Here is a 21,574-nt window from a genome sequence, read left to right on the forward strand (position 1 = left end):
CCTGCATCTTCACCAGAACCCAGGAGAACCAGAGTGATTTCAAGTGCTAGTTTGCTGGCCTCATTTTCAGAGCAATAGTGTCACAAAAGACTGCAACCATCTTGAACCCACACCTGGACCCTGCCTGAGTGAGTCCTGATTCCCCAAGTGGTATATGACCAGTCCTGGACCCTTGGTTGTGGTGCTAAATGTGTTGAGAAGGCTCAATTTCAAAACTGAGAACATTTTTGGCCAAAAGCTGCACTGAGAACAAGGAGACCTAGATCAACCTGCTAGCCTATTGGCCTGAGGTGCATCGCTGGTTGGATTGACTTTGCAGCATTTACTGCTACGTTCTTTTACACAGCAGCATTTCTTTTATATTGATCTTTTGCCCAAGGGGTATCTGAGTCCCTGGAATTGTCTTTGACTACAGCTCTCAGCCTCGTCCCACTGCAGATTTTTGACTTCCAAAAAAGAGAATAAGTCCAAACATAAAAATCTCACCACAGTTTCTAGCCAAGGCTCCCTCTTCGGTCACCTGCTGGAACCTTGCCCCGCTGAACTTTACCTTCTCAAAACATTTTTCTCAAAATGTCTTCGAAGTCCTGTCGGTAAGCAAAGATAGTATCAAGGAGCACATTAATATCTAAAGCAATTCAAATGTCAAGTACAATATCATCTTTTAAATCCTGGCATTAATATGTAGACGGGAGTCTTGATAGTTCTTGAATTCAGTTATGTTGTTTTTATTTTCACAATTAGAGGAATGAATACATGCATCAGCCTAGGCAAAACGTTTCGTCCGTAAAAGGACTTCATCAAGGCTGTAAAAACAATTAAATACATTTTTTAGTATCAGCTAAATAACTTTAACATTTAAGCACAAAACATAAATAAAAGACACAAGATAAACAAGACAACTATCAGCAAGACTAGTACGTTCTGTCCCTATTTCTTAGATCAAAAGAGCATCCGTTAATCATTACACAGTCAAAATTGCATAAGCGACCCTCTGCCTATAAATACACTAATTTAAAATAATGATAACCGTTATTTTCACAATAATTTTATACTCATTTTATAATAGATCATGACATCAAGGAAAAAACACAATGCACAAAGAATTTATACAATCTTATACATTCTGGCTAAGTCAATTTGCTCTCATCGCACTAAGGGAGATGGTAACCAGTTTCCTATAAATGTCTCCTTTGAAGCTAAAAAAGAAGATAGGTCAATCGTGTTTATTATCATCTACATCTTATTTCCATGTTTCTCTAATCCCCCATAAACAGATGTAATAGTCTTCCAAAAATCAGTTAGTAATCTCCACAGCATACATTTTAAGGATAAACCAAATTACCAAGCACTGAACCATCACTATAGTAAGTTGTAAGGTCTTCATTTTTCGCTGAATAAAATTCATACTGAAGAACTCATATAACTCAATTATAAATGATGTGGTATCAATAACAATGGAACAGGTCTTCCGACTGAGAATAGTTATATTTTGTGTTGTGAATCCCCCTTTGCGTACTATCAATCACCCAAATTAAAGCCTCGGTTCCTCCGTCTATAAAAATTGAAAATGCAAAGTGAGCCCAGTCTGGATTTCTATTATTAAAAAATCTAAAAAAGGGATAAACATGTAATCATACTCACCAGGATAAGAATTTCCAAGAATGGAGTGGTTCTTTATTGATTAATAGATGCAGTTGAATCTTATCAGAAAAAATCCTTCTTGATTAATATATAATTGCTGGGATTTCCCGTAGTGTAAAGAAAGTAAGGTCTATGAACAAAGAGCAACAGTAAAATATCATCATAATACTCATTGCCCAAATATACACAATGAAGTATCTAGTATCTACAATATGAGTCACCAGTGTCCTCCTGAGCAAATTTGCTTAAAGATAACATTCACCAAAAGACAGTGTAAGTTCTTCCTAATCTACGCTTGGAAGATCGAGGTCTGTCAGGAAGAAAAAGTTAATACCAGAAAAGTCTGATCCAAATAGTAATGCTAAAGTGTTTAACCCTTGAAGTGCTGCCGTCGGCCAACGGTCGTCACGGGCACTACCTCCCCAGTGCTGCGTGCGACCGCTGGACGTCCATTTCAGCATTGGATAATGGACAGCGCAGCACTAGGGAGGTCTATTTACGAAGCTCCCAAGGTGTTAAAGTTAGCTTAAACCACAAGTATTGACAAACTATCTACCCATGAATAGCTGATTCATTATTAATTTAGCCACAAATATTTTTTTGCCGTTCATAAAAAAAATTTACCCACAAAGAAAGTGCCATGTCGCCAAAAGCGAGATTATTAGCAAAAAGTATAGTTGTTCGCCTACAGTTAATCCTTCCACCTCCTGAGTAAATATCCTCCACCTTCTTGCCAGTCTATCTGTGAATGAGGATTCCCTATCACCTACAATCCTTTTAAACCGTAACACAAACAATCATTAAGCATTCATGTTGCCGCCACAAATATCAGCCTATCAGAGGTGCACTTAACCACCTCAATACAAATGTCATGTCGAAAATCAGAGCGCGAGTTTGACTCAACTATTTGGGGCGGTTCAATGTGCTTTCAACTCTAGTATCTCTTCCTATCAGATGAAAGCTAGGTCAAGCCTAGATTTAGCATAACAGTCATGCAGAAAACCAATATAGGTTTTCACTCTGGTCCACCATAGCACGCGGCCAGTCAGAGATCGAGTTCTACTCAACCATTCAAACGGATAGAGGTTTTCACTCTGGTCCGCCATATCACGTGCCCAATCAGAGTGCGAGTTCCACTCAACTATTCAAGGGCGGTTCAATGTGCTCTTTACGCTAATAACTCCACCTATCAGGTGAAAGCTTGGTCAAGCCTAGGCGGTAAACAACGTTTACCATGAAACTATCTCCCTGAATGGAATCACAACGCGGTCGTTACCACGCGTTGTGATTCCGCATACCATTATTCTGCAAGTCGGAAAAACGACTTGCGGAGGGGGGAGGGGGGTGTTGGATTTAAATTCCAACACCTTCCCTAGTGTCTGCACTGACTGGAGTAGGAATAGTAAATTGTACTATTTCAACATCCAGCGCCCCCCCCGCAAGTCGTTGTTCCGACTTGCGGAGTAATGGTATTCGGAATCACAACACGGTCGTGGTAACGACCGTGTTGTGATTCCCTGCGGGAAGAAAGACTGCGGGGTAAAGGTTTTCACTCTGGTCCGCCATATCACGTGCCCAATCAGAGTGCGAGTTCCACTCAACTATTCAAGGGCGGTTCAATGTGCTCTTTACTCTAATAACTCCACCTATCAGGTGAAAGCTTGGTCAAGCCTAGGCGGTAAACAACGTTTACCGTGAAAGTATCTCGCCAAATGGAATCACAACCCGGTCGTTACCAAGACCGCGTTGTGATTCCGCATACCATTATTCCGCAAGTCGGAACAACGACTTGCGGAGGGGGGGGGAGGTGTTGGATTTAAAATCCAACACCTTCCCTAGTGTCTGCACTGACTGGAGTTGGAATAGTAAATTGTACTAATTAAACATCCAGCGCCCCCCCCCTCCGCAAGTCGTTGTTCCGACTTGCGGAGTAATGGTATGCGGAATCACAACACCAGCGCTAATGTTCTACTGTCAGGACAATGGAAGTCCCAAACCTACCTTTCTCAGGTAAACAAGTCCAAGTTGTAGGTGTTGTTAATAAACAGATTGCAAACCATGCGTAGGCACGGGTTCCAATAAAGATAGGTTCTTTTGAAGAGGACCATTAATTTGTGGTGCATGATTCAAGTCCCGTTCATTTATTGGGCATGGATTTACAGTGCAAGATAATTTACACAATATATTGTACAACTGAGGTTGTCAAATTTCAGACTTATGATGAAGATGTGGATTTCAAGCTTGTCAAACAAGGACTGTCATTGGGTTGTTTTCCATCATGACTGTAGAGGATTTGCCCCCTGATTTAAAATATACAGTAAAACCTAAAATCTGTGACTTTTATTTTTTATTTATTTTATTTATTTATTGAATTTATATTGCGCTCAGCTACCCGTAATGGGTTTCCCGGCGCCAGGGACAGACTAGAGAAGAAAGACAGGTAATTGCTGAAGCAAAGGATGAGCAGAAACAGTGACCAACTAAAACAAAAAAGTTTTCAACTTCTTGCGAAAAGCAAAAAGATTGGTCTCCGTTTTTAGCGCCAACGGAAGAGCATTCCACATCTTCGGCCCCAAATGGGCGAATGAGCGGCCTCCCATTTTTGCCAAGCGGATTCTGGGAATTACAAGATTGGCTTGATTTGATGACCTGAGAGGACGACTGGGCTGGTAAGGCTGAACAAGATTGTGCAGGTAAGTGGGGGCAGAGCCCTGACGAATCTTGAACAGAAGACACAAGGTTTTAAAAGCCACACGGTCAGGAATTTTTAACCAGTGAAGGTCACACAGGGCTTGCGTTGCAGACATTCTTCGTGGAACATTGCATTCTTCGTGGAACATTGCACAAAAGGCGGGCAGCTGAGTTCTGTACAACCTGGAGTATATTCATTGTAGCTTTGTCGGCTCCTAGATAGAGCACATTGCCATAGTCGATACGGGACATTACAAGAGCCTGAACAACAGTTCTGGCAAAAACATTGGCCGCTTAAAAGCTGTAGAGCCACTGCAAATCTCAATACAACCAAATGCAGAGTATTCCCGAATGCCCCAGTAGTTTCCCACCAGAGGGGGTAGCTGGAGGCACTCTGGTGATAAAGTCCATGATAAAGTGAAGGAGATTTTGGGAATTCCATGTAACTCCCCGATCATGGGATTGCAAAAAGCCTAGTTTTCAAGGAGTTGCAATAGATTTTTTTTTTGCAGAGTTTTATATAGCGCGAACTTGACCCGAACCGAAACGGGTATCAGAGCGCTTTACATAGCACCAGTTACGTTACACGAGGACACACATTCATTTTTTTTGTTAGGCACAGTGAGATTAAGTGATTTGCCCAGAATCACAGGAGGTTTAGCGACATTACCGAGACTCGAACCCGGTTCCCCAGGTCCGAGGGCGAGCGCCCTAGCCGTTAACATATTGTTGCCCCATGTTGTCCTGTGGTACAGAATCCTGCAGTAATATTGTTTCGGATGTATGTCAGTACAACGCGATCTTTTAGATCGCGGTACATGACAACGCTGCCATTACAACGCAAGTCGTTACAACGACTTGCGTTGTAGGGCGTGGATTGTGGAATATTATAATTGTATATTCCAACACCAGTCCACGTCACAGTAGGGAAGGTGTTGGAATATAAAATTGCAATATTCCTTATACAACAGCGCCATCCAGCGCAAGTCGTAGTAACGACTTGCGTTGTAATGGCATTGTTGTAAAGGCATTGCGGTGTTTTCACCGCGTTGTAAACGATGTTCCCCTATTGTTTCAGATACCCTGTGAACATGAAGAGAGCAAGTTTCTCTTCACGTTCGGTTCCAAAAGAGTATTTTTGCATGGTGCCAAGTTACACAGCACTATACCGAGAGCCCTTTGATTTTCAGCCAAATCTTGAAAAAGAATTTAGAGATTCTGAAGTTACTGTGCAATTCTGTCCTAGTTCAGTTTCTTTATGACCTGTTAGAGGAGAGGGGTCAATGTCACAATAAGCATGCAAGCAAGACACTCTTGCTTTGTAGAATCATTTGACGAAAAAAGGTATCTCAGGAGAGAATATCTCCTGTTTTTAAAGGAACCCTCCAGTTATGCAGAGAGAAGTTTTATGTTTCTGGGAATGGTGGGCTACTGTTGCCACTCGATACCTAATTTTACCCTATGGCAAAGCCTCAGCAGACGCTTATACATAATGATGTGTCTGATCAGTTACCCTATGAAAAGGCAAGTATGATCACCTTCTTCGATCTGCGAGACAGTCTCTGTTATGTCCCAGGTCTAAGAATGCCAGATTACAGTAACGAGTTTATTTTTACCTGCAGTGAGAGGGAAGGGTATGATCTGTTGGTGCTTACACAACCGCATTGTGATACAAAGATACCTGCCACAGGTTTCTTTGTTTCCTAGAGGAGGTGGCTGCAGTTGGTGTCAGTATACTCAGAGCAAAGGCTTAGTGATGGGCTATACCCCACTCAGCGGAAGTCATTTTGACCAGAACTAAGACACAGTATATGACCCATAGCCTTCTTACCAGGCATGAGCAAATCATACTGACAGTAGACAGCATTACATGGAAATGGAATTTGTGCTTAAAGCCTGTTACAATTTTACCTTTGCCTGCAACTTAAATGGATAGGGGGAAGGTTGAGCATGACTGTCTTGATGTTACTGAGCTGTGCCCAAACCGAGGCCTGACATTAGAGAAGACCCTCTTACAGAGTTGGAATATGTATTTTTCACTGATGGCTCTTGCCTAATAGCTAATATGGGAAATTTGAGAGCTGCCTATGAGGTTTTCAACTTAGAGGAAGTAGTGGAAGCCTCCGGGTTTTACAATGTAACCTCTACCCAGGTGTCTGAATTGGTCACTCTTACTAAAGCTTGCTGTATTTCAGACCAATTAAGACTTACCATTTATACTGATAGTCAATATGACTTTGGTGTGGGCCACAACTTTGGACAGTTGTGATCACAAAAAGGGCTTATAATTAGGGCTCCCTGTTTAATGGTATTTATTTTTCAACATTTCTGTCTGTATTTATCCATATTTATTTGTTGCTAATTTTTTCTGTACTTATCCATTTTTATTTTATGTTTTCTATATAAATGAAGCTGCTATGGGTATTTTTCAACATTTATTTGACTGATAAATGTATACTTGCATTAGTTTTCCAAATGTTTTCCGCAGTATACAGTGCAATAGCGTTATCTGAAAACACTTGCATTGTAGAATAGCATCAATAACTGTAGATCTGCACTTAATTGGGAAATCTATTGTCTTTTTTTCTCTCCCCTACCTCTCAATCTGTACTACTGCTGACCTGTCACTCATGATTGACTGTAGAAAACAATCCCAAGAAGGCCTATTTTCCGTTTTTTCTGTATTTAAAAATAAATACAGACGGGAAAATAAATAGTTTTCTGTCTGTATTTATATGTAAATATCAGTAAAAACGGAAAACAGGGAGCCCTACTCATGATGCTTTTAGGATCTCTGATCTGCAATGGGAAATATGTTCTACGGCTGCTCAAGGCCTTACTAACGCCTATCCAGGTAGCTGTAGTAGAGTACGCAGCATACAAGAGCAGCAATGTTTATGTCACTAACGGAATGGGTATGCTTCCAAAGTTGCCAAATAATGTGCTCATGTATCCTGTGCTTTCAATGGGGAATATACAAATGATTCTAACAGTGAGTCTGGTATGAGTCTATTTTTAACCATTGCTGATATGTGGGAGTAAGTCAAAAGACTGCTGGAAGAAGCACCAGACAGTGAACAGCAAAGATGAGTCAGAGCAGGTTGTATAAAGAACGAGGATGCCCTGTGTTCCCTGACAGTTTTTTGTCATACATTATGAGATTTTATCAAGGTCTTACACACATGAGAAGTGACGAGATGATACAGTTGTTCAGGCAGAATTGGTTCAACCCCAGTTTCAGGGTAATGGCTGAAAATATTTGTCACTGCTCCATGACATGCCAACAGCTGAATATAGGAATAAAGACATCCGTAACATTAAGTCATGTAGAGAGATCAGGAGGTCTCTTTAACCGCATGCTGTTAGACTTTATTGAAATGCCCAGATGCAACAGTCTGAGATATGTTTTAGTTCTCATGTGCTTCTTATCCCACTTGGTGGAAGCGTACTTGACTAGGAGAAATGACAGTCATACCTTAGCCAAGAAGTGAAGGCTGTTAACATTTGATCCTTCTGAACAGGGTTATTACAAGCGAGCCATGTCTATGAACTGAGCTTATTGATTACAAATAACCTGCACTTATGAACTGAACTTTATTGAATACTGAAGATTTCCTAGGGCCAAGGCTCCTGTGGAAGAGTTGGGTTAACATTTTAGAAGAAAATAAAAGAGGGTTAGGGATAACTCACAAAGACAACTGTACACACATATATTAGTTTGAAACAATACAGTTTTGCAACTTTGCACAAGTAGAAATGATAAGTAGACATATTTTTTTTGCTTCCAGCAATTTTTACTTTAGGTCTGACTGTTGAGAAACAATAGTGATCCTTCAAAGAACCATCATAGAGTAATTGTGGCTGTAGTGCTGATTGTCATTATCATTTTTCTGATTTCATTACTAATTAGTTTGAGTTCCCTGTAGGTCAAATAAACTTTATTTGTTTTTGATTGTAAAAACCATACCATAAAAGTTACATGAATACAAGTGTTATAAACAGTTAAAAAGGAATGAATACATAATTTCATCAACATTTTTCTATGCCGCAAATAAATCAGCTGGAATAATAAACATCCCTAATTGTACCAACATTACACATACATACAAGACCTCGATTTCAAAGAAGCTTTTAAAAACCCTACTATATAAAAAATGCAATCTTCTTTCAAGAGTTGGAGATACAGAAGGGCTGGTCGAGTCTGTTTAAAATTCATTCTTTTTAAAATGGGGTCCAGGAAGTGCTTACGGGGTATTTCATAGAAATTACATAAAAACATGAAGTGCAGCATGTCCTGCGGAGACATACCGTCTCAGCCGCAGGGAGCTAACACTTGACCACTACTAAAACCCCTAGGTCTAGCTAGCAGAAAGTGGAAGAGGTTCACCCGGAACCTTGTTAGCAGAAACTTCTCATGTGATGACAGAGACCACAAAAGATAGGGCTCCGTCATCGGGGTTGTTTTAAGCATTAGGTACATCCGGACCCTAGGTTTCTGGACCTCCTTAACTTCCTTGTCGGGCTCTCCTAAAAGTCAAGAAGGCAGCTTAACAAGTTCCACAACCTTCTTGACAATGGCATCCGTCTTGGAAAATAGATGACCTCGCCCTATCCCTACAAAGCTTTTTTTTATGTACTTAAGCCAGGGGATACGGGCCGAGTTATCAAGTGACATGCACTCCCTTAATATTAGATGGTTGAAAGTTAGGTCTTTATTCAACCAACATTTAAGCCAAAAAATCAGAGGACGCATGGCAAGAGCATAACTTAAATAGGGGACCCCATGTTCCTCGTGGCCCGCTAAATTAGATGTTCCACGCGGGACACATAGTAATCGTTTTAGGAAGTCGGTTTCCACTACCTGCAGGGAATTTACAGCAGTGTATCCCCAAATTTCACTGCCGTAGGAAGCTATGGCCAAGCTTTTAGCTTGGTAGACTTGGAACATAGCTCCTGTAGGTTTCTTCCCTACTTTAGAGGCGAAATTAAAAATTGCAGTGTTTGCTCAAACCAAGTCCCCTTTTTTCTCTCAATTAGGGGGCCCCACTTGAGTTGGTCATCAAGCAACAACCCTAGATATGAAAAAACATTTGAGCAGGGGATCTTGGCAGGCCCAACACTAAAATTAAAGCTCTTTTTCAATTGGTAGCCCACTTTCATAATTGGAGTTGTTAATTGCCAGGTCCCGGTCTGACATAAAACTAGAGAACATGGATACAAGGGATTGCAGGCCCATTTCAGTCCTAGAAATGAGGACGGCGTTGTCCGCGTAAAGCAGCACGGCGATGCCATGCCCACCTACATAGGGGTAATCCACTCCAGTTGCCCTTAATACATTATCTAGTTTGTTGATATAAAAGTTAAATTAAAAAGGTGCTAAAATGCATCCTTGCTGTACCTCCCTCTTGATTTCAAAGTCCCTGGTGACCCGCAGGTCCTGCAAGAACCTAACATTAGCTTTAGTTGTCAAATGCAGATCCTCAAGAAAATTAACTATACTGTTTTCCACCCCCATTGCCCTCATGGACTGCCACAGCTTGACTCTGTTTACACAGTCAAATGCGGATGACAAGTCCATGAAGGCAAGGTGAATTGTTCCGTAACAAGCAACAGTATATTTTCTCAGGATCATATATAGATTGATGCATTGTGCAACTGTAGAGCGGCCCGGCCGGAAACTGTATTTGGTATCTGACATGATATTATGTTCCTCTGCCCATGTTGTTACCCTTTGAAGAAGAACCCGCTCTACTACTTTCACCACCGACTCAATAAGCGAAATTGGTCTGCAGCAGTGGGTGCTGTTTCTATTACCCTTCTTAAAGACAGGGACTATTGTTGAAGATGCCCATGATTTGGGGCAACCATTCCTTGCTGCTGTGTTAAAAACAGACTCCAGTATCGGGGCCCAAAACGGGGGCTCAGACTTGAATAGGTCAGGGGGAATCCCATCTGGGCCAGGTTCTTTATTAATAGATAATCCTGTGATGCCATCCAGGATCTCCCCCTCCTCAAAGACTAATACAGGATCCTGCATATCCCGACTTACTTTGGGATTAGACTCGAGAGGGCATTTAAACATGGCTTTACAGTGAAGTACCCACTCCTCCTCTGTAATGTGTGAGTCCAAGGCCCTCCCCCTTCCTGATCAAAGAGGGGTTGATTCATAACACTCCAAAACCTTGCACTGTTTCTGATAGTGCTCGAATCAATCAGCTCCCTCCAAGCTTCCTCTTTCAAGGCACCCTTCCGTTTTGCAAGGGCTAACTTATATTCCTTTTGGCGGGCACATACCTCGGATTGGAGTCTTGGATTGGCTGCTAAAGCCTCCCTTAACCTTTTAGCAGCTTTGGAACAGTGGCAGTCAAACCATCTGGGGTCCTGAAGGCCGTTTCTTCTTGCTGGAGCACTTAACATTTTTCCCACTGTATGCGCTATTGACTCAAATGCCCCAAGGATCTCATCTGAGGGGAACCCTTAGTTAGACAGATGTCTAGTTTGTGTGCACAGGATGTTTTTACTTCCTTGTAGTATTTCTCTGGGGATACCTGCAGCAATTTTAGTCTGCGTTTACCGTCCGTTGGTCTAAGTAGACCCCTATTTTGGACAGTCTAAATCTTAACAGTTAATGGGCCCGTCATGGATCCAGTAAGTGGATTGTGGTCACTAAACTCACTCACCACGATATTAAACCCTAGAAAAACTATTGCAACGAAGAGGAAATTAAAATAAAGTCAATAAAAGACCCCTTCCGTGCCCTTTGAAAGTTGGTACATGAAATTTGGTATGAGGATCAGTTAACAACATCAAAACCACCATATACAGTTAATTTAACATATTATTCAGCTGTTCCCCCTGAGCATGATGTTCAAAATGGGCATCCCATCTCGGAGATATGAGATGTTTCTGGATTGACACAGGGGTGTATTTTAAAGTCCCGGGAGATCAAAAGAATATGTAAACTATGGCCCAGGTTTCCTCTTATGAAGTCTCCCAAGGTGATAATGTTACAAGTCTCATACGGGCAAGCCACTGAGTTATAAAAATTGATAATACCCCATCTAATGTCCCCCCTTTTAGCGGACAATTCCAGAATTCCAGGATGGCTGGAGGGCATCACCTAGATCTGGCAACGAACGGCCACAGAAATATATACAACTAGCCCGCCCTTTGGTCTTCCACTTGTCGAGGCAGTAGCCGGGACAAAAAAAGCCTTATATCCTTCCAAGAATAGGTCACAGTCTACTGACCATGTTTCTTGGAGGCTGATTATCGAGAATGGATTCACGTATTGCACCCACCTCGGATCTTGGAGCTGCTGGGCCAGCCCTGCAATGTTCCAGGATAATAAGTTATTAGATCTGACATCTGGGGGCCATGCCACTTCCCCCATGCGGGACTGCACCTGAACCACTTGTTCCAGCTCCATGGGTGAGGACTCCCTAAGTCAGTCACAATCCTCTAGGCCTGTAAAGTCACACATCTATTATTGGACAGTAGCAGGGGGTTGGTGCTAAGCTGGCTATCTAGTTCAGAGGGTGGGTACGCCCTGAAGGTAGATTGTTGTCCCGATGCTGATCTGTTTGACCATCCACCTTGAAAGGGGACCCTAGTGCCATTTTCAGTCACGTCCCCCTAAGGAACTGGCCTGTAGAAGTAACCCAGGGGTAAAGTCCTTATAGCTAACCCCAATAAGGGGGTAAGACTAATATTCCTGGACAAAATATGGCCTGCAGTATGGGGATTATCAAAATATACAATCACAGAGTCTCCGGAACCCACTTTGCGTGAGCTTCCTATCCAACTGACTCTACGTGCCATAAGGATGTTTCTAGCCACGCGAGCACCCTGTAGATACTAGTCCTAGTCACCCTGTAGATACTAGTCTAAGCCCACACCTACTGCCTCACATTCTGTTGAACAGTGTGAGTTTGATTTTACGATTTAGCATAAGGATGCTTTACAATGAGTTTTTCATCAAATATCTTCTCCAAATTGTTGCATAAACATACTAACTTAATGCAGGCTAAGAACTGTAATGTTTGCTCCCGCTTTCCTGCATCTGTGAAGTAAAGTATGACCTACCACTATATTACCACCACTTATGGCGTATTGTGTAGTATAATCCTTAGTTTTTTGTATCATCAATATCCTTTTAAATACCATTTATCAGTTTATGATTTGGTCTTCTCAGAAGTGCCTATGTAGAAACATTTAAATTCTTACCAATGCGAAAGAAATGAACACTGGGTGGCATTTCTTTTGATCTCAAACAATCTTGATACTGACTGTGTCCATAGACAAAACTTAACTTGTTTTTTAAGAACAATCGAGAAGCAATTTACTGATGACCTGGAAGATATGAGAGAAGAAATTGAGCAGAGCACAGAGATGAGAATATTTGTAAAGAAAAATGTATAAATGAAGGGGAGAGACACAGAAATCTTGGAACACAACAGAAGCTGAGTTTAAATTGGAAACAGTGAGGGAAGCTATGTTTCTGTAGAAGAGAGGAGAATTAACCAAATTTTCAAAGAATGGAATTTAGTGAGTACCCTCTCAGGTTTGAAGGCCTAGGTTATAAAGACCAGATATTTTCTGGGAATAATCCTATAAATCCAGGAGTTTATTATGTGTTCAGAGCAAGTGCCTAATTTTAACTCCCTACCAGTTGGGTGGGAAGTTGTTATTTAGCTTTAGGATTTCTTAAAGTTTATCACATAGATAATTTGCACAATCAAGCAGTTGGATTCGTGGGTGGAGCTAAGCTGAATAGTAGTGTTTTGCACGTAGGTAGGATACATCTTTGGCGCTTTGATTCCTTCCATAGGAGTTGTTTTTAATGATTTGAAGATTAGAAAGCTTTACACATTAGTTGCCAGACTCGCAACTATAACGATTAAAGCTCTGTTAGCAATAGATACCGAACTGATAGCCATTAGGGCTATAGTTCTCCAAAATAGACTTGTTTTCAATATTTTACTCGCAAATGAGAGGTGGAGTGTGCAGAGGCTAAAAGATCAGGAATGCTGCACTTCCATTCAGACAAGACCAAAGAGATCAGGAAATATGTGAAGAATATTCCTAGAGTGTCGACAGAGTTGAAGGAATTGCAAGTGACAGGTGCCTGGGAAGCAATTGCAAAATAATTTTCTGCTCTAGTTAGCTGCTTAAGTACCATTGGTAGTGGACTTTAGGTACTATAGTAAGGCCCATCTAGATTACAGGTGTTTGTGTGATTTAAGTTTTTGCTATGGTGAAGAGATTTAGATTGCTGAAGGTCAGGAAGTTTCCCACATAGAGTAATGGTATGAAGAGGAAGAGGGAAGAATTTGAGTTGGAGAATGAGCAATGTAGAGTTTATGATGAGTTGAGACAGGTGGAAAACTCTAAGTGCATGCAGCAATATTTAACAAAGTTTTAATAGACTCATGAGGGTGTTTAAATGTTTTGGTGTGATTTAGATCAGAGGAGGGTCTGGAGCAGTGCAAGTTTTATGCTCCATACACTATACTAATCATATATTTTTCAGTGTCCAAATTTATGGGCACATACGTATAAAGAAGCCACAATTTATACTCAATTTCAATTTTCAATTTCAAATCTTTATTCGGAACTTAAAAAGACACCATAAAAGTACATAGACAATTACAATTTTTTTATATATATATAAAAAGAGATTTAAAATAAGTTTAAAAAAAGCTAAAATTCATTGTATGTGCAAAGAGGGACGGGAAATTTTCCATGAAAGTCTCTGTTTATGGGGTTATGCAAACGGTTATTTCTCTTGTGATCCTTAGCCTCATTGCCACCCTAATAAAACTTACTGTACAAAACAATGTGTGAGCATCAGAGGCTTCCTGCAGAAACTTTAGGGCTGCTTTTGCTTGTCTAAATTTAGTTTCTTTCAGGATCCCCACTAAAAATTTACGTCTGGGCACGGAATAAAAGGGGCATAGCAAAACAAAGTGAAGGGTATCCTGCGGAGACCTACCGTCGCAGCCGCAGGTACCCTTCGCTTCTAATGTTAAAGTAAATCCAGAGGGGACAGAGAGTAGATGGTGTAGCATGTTGAGTCTGAACCGAGTCATATAAAATCTGTCCTGGGCATTGTGCATCACGGTGAGGTATGGTTCCATTCCTTGTTTCTTTGTCAATAAACAGTAGGATAAAACAGTAGGTTTGCACCTTTCCACGTCAGCCCTATTCGTGAGTGTCCATTCTGAAAAAAGTTTTTTTGCCATTGTTTTATTCTGAGTGTTTAGAGATTCAGATGCAGTGTAGAAATTTTTGCAACCAATTGCCTCAAAAGTGTCCTTTACATATTTCAACCAGGGAATGTGATCTCCTCTATCACGTTTCAGACAGTCTTTAAAAATTTGTATGGTGAGATCCGCTTCTGGATTAGACCAGATTTTAATTCATGCGAGAAGTGGTCTAATTTAATTCGATTTTCGATATAGGGCTCCCCTAATTCCTCATGGATGATATAGGCTGAAGTACTCAGGGGCAATTTCAAGATTCTTTTGAAGAATTTGTTTTCTTCCACCTGGATCTGCTGAAGTTGTTTATTTGTAAAACCCCATACTTCTGCTCCATAAGCTACTTTGGCACAGCAAATTGATCTGTACAAGTTTAGGACCATCTGCCAAGTCTTCTCCCGTAGCCCATTATGGCCCCTGATGACGCCACCAGTTTTGCCGCGTGTTTGTCCATCAAGGGTTTAAAGTTCAAATGTTCATCAAACAATACGCCTAAATACGAGAAAGACTTGACCTGGACTATCTTGTGTGGCCCGATTTTGTAGGTGAAGTTCCTTTTTCCCCTGCCTCCCACTGTCATGACATAGGATTTTTCCAGGTTGGCAGATAGGTCAAGTTTAGCCATAAAGTTCACAAATCCATTAATCAGCTTCTGAAGCCCCAGCGGTGTCCTGGCTAACAACACCGCTTCGTCCGCGTAAAGTAATACGGGCACTGCTCGGTGTCCTATTTGGGGTGAATCCACACACGGTTTGAGGAGTTCTTTATCCAGGAGGTTGATATATATAGAAAATAAAAAAGGCGCTAAAATAGAACCCTGCCTCACTCCGCTCGTACATGAAAACTGTTTAGTCCTACTTCCTTCTTGATTATATCGCACTGATGCGGAAGTGTTCCAGTGTAAGGCTTTTAGGAGGTCTACTAGCTTTTGTTCCACTCCTAAGTTTGACAATAGGGCCCATAGTTTTTCTCTGTTTACACGGTCGAAGGCCGCGGAGAGGTCCATGAACCCCATGTATATAGCCCCCTTGGCGGCGATGGTATATTTGGCAGTCAGAAGGTAAAGATTCAGGCATTGGTCGGTGGTAGATCTGCCCTCCCTGAACCCATATTGTATGTCTGTGAGGACCTTGTTCTCCTCTGCCCATTCCTGTAAACGATATAAAATGACACGGCCCAGCACCTTGGCCGTCACATCTATGAGGGATATAGGACGGTAACATTGTGGGTCATCGCGATTCCCTTTTTTGTAAATTGGGACAATAGTTGCCGTTGACCATGAACGAGGTAGCCCTGCCACCACTGCCTCGTTCAGAACCCTCGTGAGTAGTGGGGCCCATAGCTCTGTATTGCTCAGGTAGAGGTCAGGGGGTATACCGTCTGGGCCGGGCGCTTTGTTTTTACTTAGTCCTGCTATTGCCAATTCTACTTCTGCCAGGGAAAGGTCTAATCGAGTAGTTGGGTTTGACCTTAATCCTTCGTCCTGTATTAGTTGTCCTGTATGATTATAAAGGCTTTGGACATGGGTATACCATTGCTCTGGTAAAATGGTATTTATTATTTTCGGCACGCCTGGAACCTGGAAACATGGTGTATTAATGACTTTCCAGAACCCCGCCATGTCTCCCCTTTCTGCTGCCTCCCTTAGGTCCTCCCACGCTCGCATTTGTAAGCTTTTTTTACGGGATTTCAGGGCCTTTTTGTATTCTGATCTGTAGTGTACTATTTTAAGGTTATCTCTAGGGGACAATTTGAGGCTAAGTTTGAGGTTTTTGTGCGCCTTGATGCAGTCTTGATCAAACCAACGCGGTGTGAGGGCTGTTTTACTACCTTTGGACGACTTCAGTAGATCATCTACGTGACGTGCAATTTCTTCAAATGCACTGACCACCGTTGCTCCCCCCATACTGGGATCAAGACATATATCTATAGCATCTTGCCCTTCTGCTATTAGTCTTCTATAAAATTTGTCACCATCTGTCCTGGCCCACTTGATCCTCCTCCCCTGGTCCACTGCCTTTTCTATAATGTCTATTCTGTGTAGTGGTTTCTTGAAATTAATGCCTTTTAGTACCAAGACCAGTGGATTGTGATCGCTAAATATGCTTAGGTCAATAGTCATACTACTGGTACTTCTTTTTATTATAGGTGAAACCATGATAAAGTCAATATACACGAGTGGCAGCCTCTGCCCTTAAATGTAGGATTGGGGTCTCCATTGCTGCCTATCTCTATCAGGTCCATGGTGTGGGCCAGGTTATGCCTGTTTGCTAACTTCTCTAAGTCCCATCCCTCTGTAGTGTGTGCAAAATGTGGGCCTTTTAGTACAGTGCATCGCGACCAGTCCTTGTTCAGTGGTCTTAAATTCTCACAAAGGTGACAGTTAAAATCCCCCATAAGTATTATACTGGGGCAATTTGGTGTCTTGTTTGATAAAATCTGCCTATCTAAACGAAAGTCCAATTGCTTTGTGACATTGCCTTTTCCCATCGTACCTACCGCATTATACCAGTTCAGTAAAAGAAAATTGAGCCTTTTGGAACGGTACCCTATCGCTTGTATATTTCGTGAGTCCCAATTATAATTAAACCAAGTCCCTTGAATGAGGAGGTCTACATATATTATTAGTCCTCCGATCGCTCTCCCAGAAGATGATTTCACGGCCGGGACAGAAAAGCATTTGTACCCCTCCATGCTATACTGGTTGGGGTCGACCGCCCAGGTCTCTTGCAGGCATATAATTTGGAAATTGTTTATGTACTTCCGCCATTCCTGGGAGTCATATTTGGTTGCCAATCCTGCGATGTTCCAAGATATGATTCGGAGACTATCCTGGTTGTCCCCAATAGTGGGCCATTTCAGTACCCTTAAAGGACACGTTTCATTGTCTTCCCCTACTGATCTCGTCTTAATGTGGGGTGCATGAATAGTTTCCGTATTCCACCTGGTTTGATCTATTGTTGTCGTTTGACCTATTAGATCTGACTTTTTAGTTCCCCCTTGTTGTTTTTTGAACTTCCTTGTACTAGCCCTCCTGCCCCCGCTATCTTCTGGGGCAATTGGTATGTGAGGTCCTTTCCTTGTGAGCCCTTCCTCATCTGTTTTTGTATCGGATAGTGGGATGCTGGTTTCCTCAGATGCGAGTCAGTCCACCTCATCCAGTGCACAGGACCTGTTCCAGTGTGCGTACTGGGATAGAAAAGGATCATAGTCTGGAGTGCCTTGCCAGGGCATTTGCCATTGATGAAATCTATGCTGGGGAGCTAACTGGTGACCCCTACTCATCACTGTCCTATTTATCTGCATTTGTCTTTGGGGTATCATCGGGTAGAAATATGATAGATGTAGGGGGTGGATTTGTTAGTTAGTTCCACTGGGGGGTGCATTGCATATATAATTCACTGCAGCCGTGTCTCTGAAATTGATTGTTCGATGTCCCATGCTATTGTTTTTATACCTCTCCCTATCCATTCCCCTCTTCTGACCGTGTGTATTTCCCCGAAGATATTTGGGGGTAGGGGTCTATTTAGCTTTAGCCATTGCACACATTTATTTTTTAGCTCAAAGTGTGTTTCCTTTTTCCCTCTTTCAGGGGTGGTACTCCTGTCAGTACAACCACAAAGGGCAAAGCTTCCGGCGGAAGATTAATTGTCTGGAAGCGAGCCGATCTTACATTTTCAGATAGATTTTTTTGTAGGGGGGTGTTTGTGCTTGTACTTTCTTTAGGTTTTTGGCCCGTTTTCTCGTTTGGGGCTAAAAGGGTTCCATTTCCTTGCTTCGATTGGACCTGTGGGGTGGTACTGTGTGCACTGGGATTCGGGGGTACAGGGGCTTTCTTCACCATCGGGGTATTACCTTGCGTAACTTTCTTTTGGTCTATTTGCTGTGGGTTCATTAACTGGTGCTACCTTATCTTTTGGTGCGTTGTTAACAGTTCCTCCTTTTGGGCCCTCTTTAATTGATGTGCCATCATTTCCCACTTGCCTAGTGGAACCCACCCCTTTGTTATTTATTAGGGATGTTAATCTGTTGATTTTTGACATTAGTGATTTGATGTGGGCAATGATCGTATCTTCAAGGTCTGCCTTGAGGTCGGCTACCATGTTTGCCACCCAACAAGGTATTCCTGCTGTAGAATTGATTATTGGGGCCACTAAGTTATGGTTTAATGTGTTATTTTGCCCCTTTTTTTTTCTTATGTACATGAGCTTTACTGGCTTTTTTTGTTTCCGTATTGCTTGAATTCGCTTTCTCTATACCCCGTGCAGTACTTAGATTGGGCTGGATATTCTCTGTGTCCCCAGTGGTCTCAACGGGGGCCTGAGCACACGGGAGCTCAGCGAAGGAGGAAGTAATGCCAAGTCTTATGTCTAAATCATCTGTTGCATCTATAGTGGCAAATCGTCTGCTACATCTTGTACATCTTGTACATCTTGGGTGATTATCATCGGTGGTAAGGACATCCTCCTTTCTGTGTTTGCTATTGCAGTAGATACTGCCCCAATAGTCTGTTTTAGCATTATATCTATTGCTGTAAGTGTGGGTACTGGTTGAGGGGTTTCCGCCTTCTGTTTAGAATTGGATCTTAAGATGGGCATCCTGGTGGTTTTGGTTACCTTCCTCATGCTGCTCCGATCTATACTTTGTGTTGTTAGTGCTTAGTGAATATCTTTTCCTCGATATCGTTAGAAATGTACCATTTGGTATCAGCAAGGGGGACTCAGAGTGCAAGATATTTGTAAAGTTATATGAATACCTTGCAGGGTGCAGGACAGGAGTTAGAGGGGTGGCCCAGCCCAGCCTCTTCTGGCCTCAGAGGGCCGTAGAGGGCCCGCCCTTTGCCCGGGCATAGAGCCTGGTTTAATTGCGCCGCCTGGCGCGCTGCTGCAGGATGTAACTTCCGGTTTTGGGGCAAGGGCTGCTGGGAAAGGTAGTTCGTAAGCCCTCTCGCTCTCCCCTACTCGGTGGCTGCTGGTGACATGCAGCGGCGAGGGGAGAGCGGAACACCAGCACCAATCCTCCCTCGGGCAAGCTGCAGACGCGAAGCGAAGGGTGAGGCGTCAGCAGGTCAGCAGGTATAGCAGAGCAAAGTGGTGTGTCCCCCGCTCCACCGGTATGGAGACTGGTTTAAATGCGCCGCCTGGCGCGCTGCTGCGGGATGTAACTTCCGGTTTTGGGGCAAGGGCTGCTGGGAAAGGTAGTTCGTAAGCCCTCTCGCTCTCCCCTACTCGGCGGCTGCTGGTGACATGCAGCGGCGAGGGGAGAGCGGAACACCAGCACCAATCCTCCCTCGGGCAAGCTGCAAACGCGAAGTGAAGGGTGAGGCGTCAGCAGGTCAGCAGGTATAGCAGAGCAAAGTGATGTGTCCCCCGGGACTCAGAGTCCCACCAGGGTGATCCCAACGCAATAGGGCAGAGTTGCAGCACAAACAAAGCATGTCCCGCGCCGCGAGGTCAAGGCAGTGCTTTAAGTGCGTTGGCCACGCCTCCTCCCTTGACAGCTGTGACTGTGGAGAACTGTTGCACCCTGGGACTCAGAGTCCCACCAAGGTGATCCCAAGGCAATAGGGCAGAGTTGCGGCACAAACAAAGAGCGATTTATACTCATGCTAACTAAAAGATCATTAAAAGTTGTCCTAACTATAATTGGGCCTCTGGGGCCAGAAGCATTCATTACTGATTCAAAGCGTTTTTTGAAATTGTGCTTTCACGTCCTTCTTTCCCTTGTAGGAACGTGATAATAACCTTGAATAGCTAAGAATAGTAGTAGCACATTGTATCGTTGGTGGTGAAGTTAAGACCTCAATTATAAATTAGGCAAATGGCCGCTCGTTCTGCCTGCGGAACAGAGTAAATTACTCCATCTCCAAGGCGGAGGGACTGCCCGCCAAATTTATAAACAGCCGCCAAGCATGACATTTCCTGATAATACATTTTGCTGTTTGGTGTAAGGCTGTGCCGGCATGATGCAGGCCTGCACTAAACAGTTTTAATTTGTTAGGGCAAGGGGGGCATTATTAGCATTTTGCTTTCCCTGACCACCAGGATTTGCCTGTCGATGAGGGACAGACCCAAAATTGATACATGTCCACCCATTCTGATTCGGTGGGTGAATATTTAGCCATTTCTCTGACGACCCATACTTCATTGGCGGTGGGAGAGGTTTGGCCGCCACGGAGACAGAATAGTCAGTGCTGTAGCTAAACCTATGGTTTGCCCGTGTCTAATTTGAGTGGGCGGACCACTATGTTGGTGATATGTATACTTTGTTGCTGAACCTTAACTTGGTTCATTTCAGGCTGACACCTTCTGCTTAGGATTTCAATATTGCTAGTTTGGATGTTTTTATGAAACAAATAAATGCTCTATTTTACATTATGCATATTATTATGGTTTGCATTGTCCTTTACCTGACAAATCTAGAGAACTGGATAAAAATACAGATTTTTAATCTTACTGGACTGATTGATTTACTAAATAATTAAAATCTGTAACTTTGAGTAATTTGCTAATAAACCTTTTTGGTTGGAAGCTATCCTCTCTGTCATTCTTGTGGAGCCAAATTGGTTTCACTATAATTTAAAATTGATGTTCTGATGTGATCTCCCAGAATACACATTCAGCTAATAACCAACGGTCAATATGACCAGCGGCGCAATCTGTTTGATGACTACACCAGAGCTAGAAGCTATAGAAAATTGTGCTGCATTGCTCTCGGGGTAAAAGCGCAGAAGTCTGCAGTCTGCTTTGATGGATGACCAGTGCCGATTGTTTTTGCAGAGACAGTGATACACTCTCTCAGTAATAGGGCCACTGTAAAAAGAGAAGACCTCCTATGTCTCTACGAAGCCACAAAAAGGATGGTTCATATAGCAGATGATTGGGATATAAAAGTACTTGTTTCCAAAATACAATTTATGAATTCTTTGGACACTTATATTACTCAACATATTGCAAAATTATCAGTGTACCTACTGA

This window comes from Lissotriton helveticus, chromosome 6, assembly GCF_964261635.1.
Source record: "Lissotriton helveticus chromosome 6, aLisHel1.1, whole genome shotgun sequence".
Classification (NCBI taxonomy): Eukaryota; Metazoa; Chordata; class Amphibia; order Caudata; family Salamandridae; genus Lissotriton; species Lissotriton helveticus.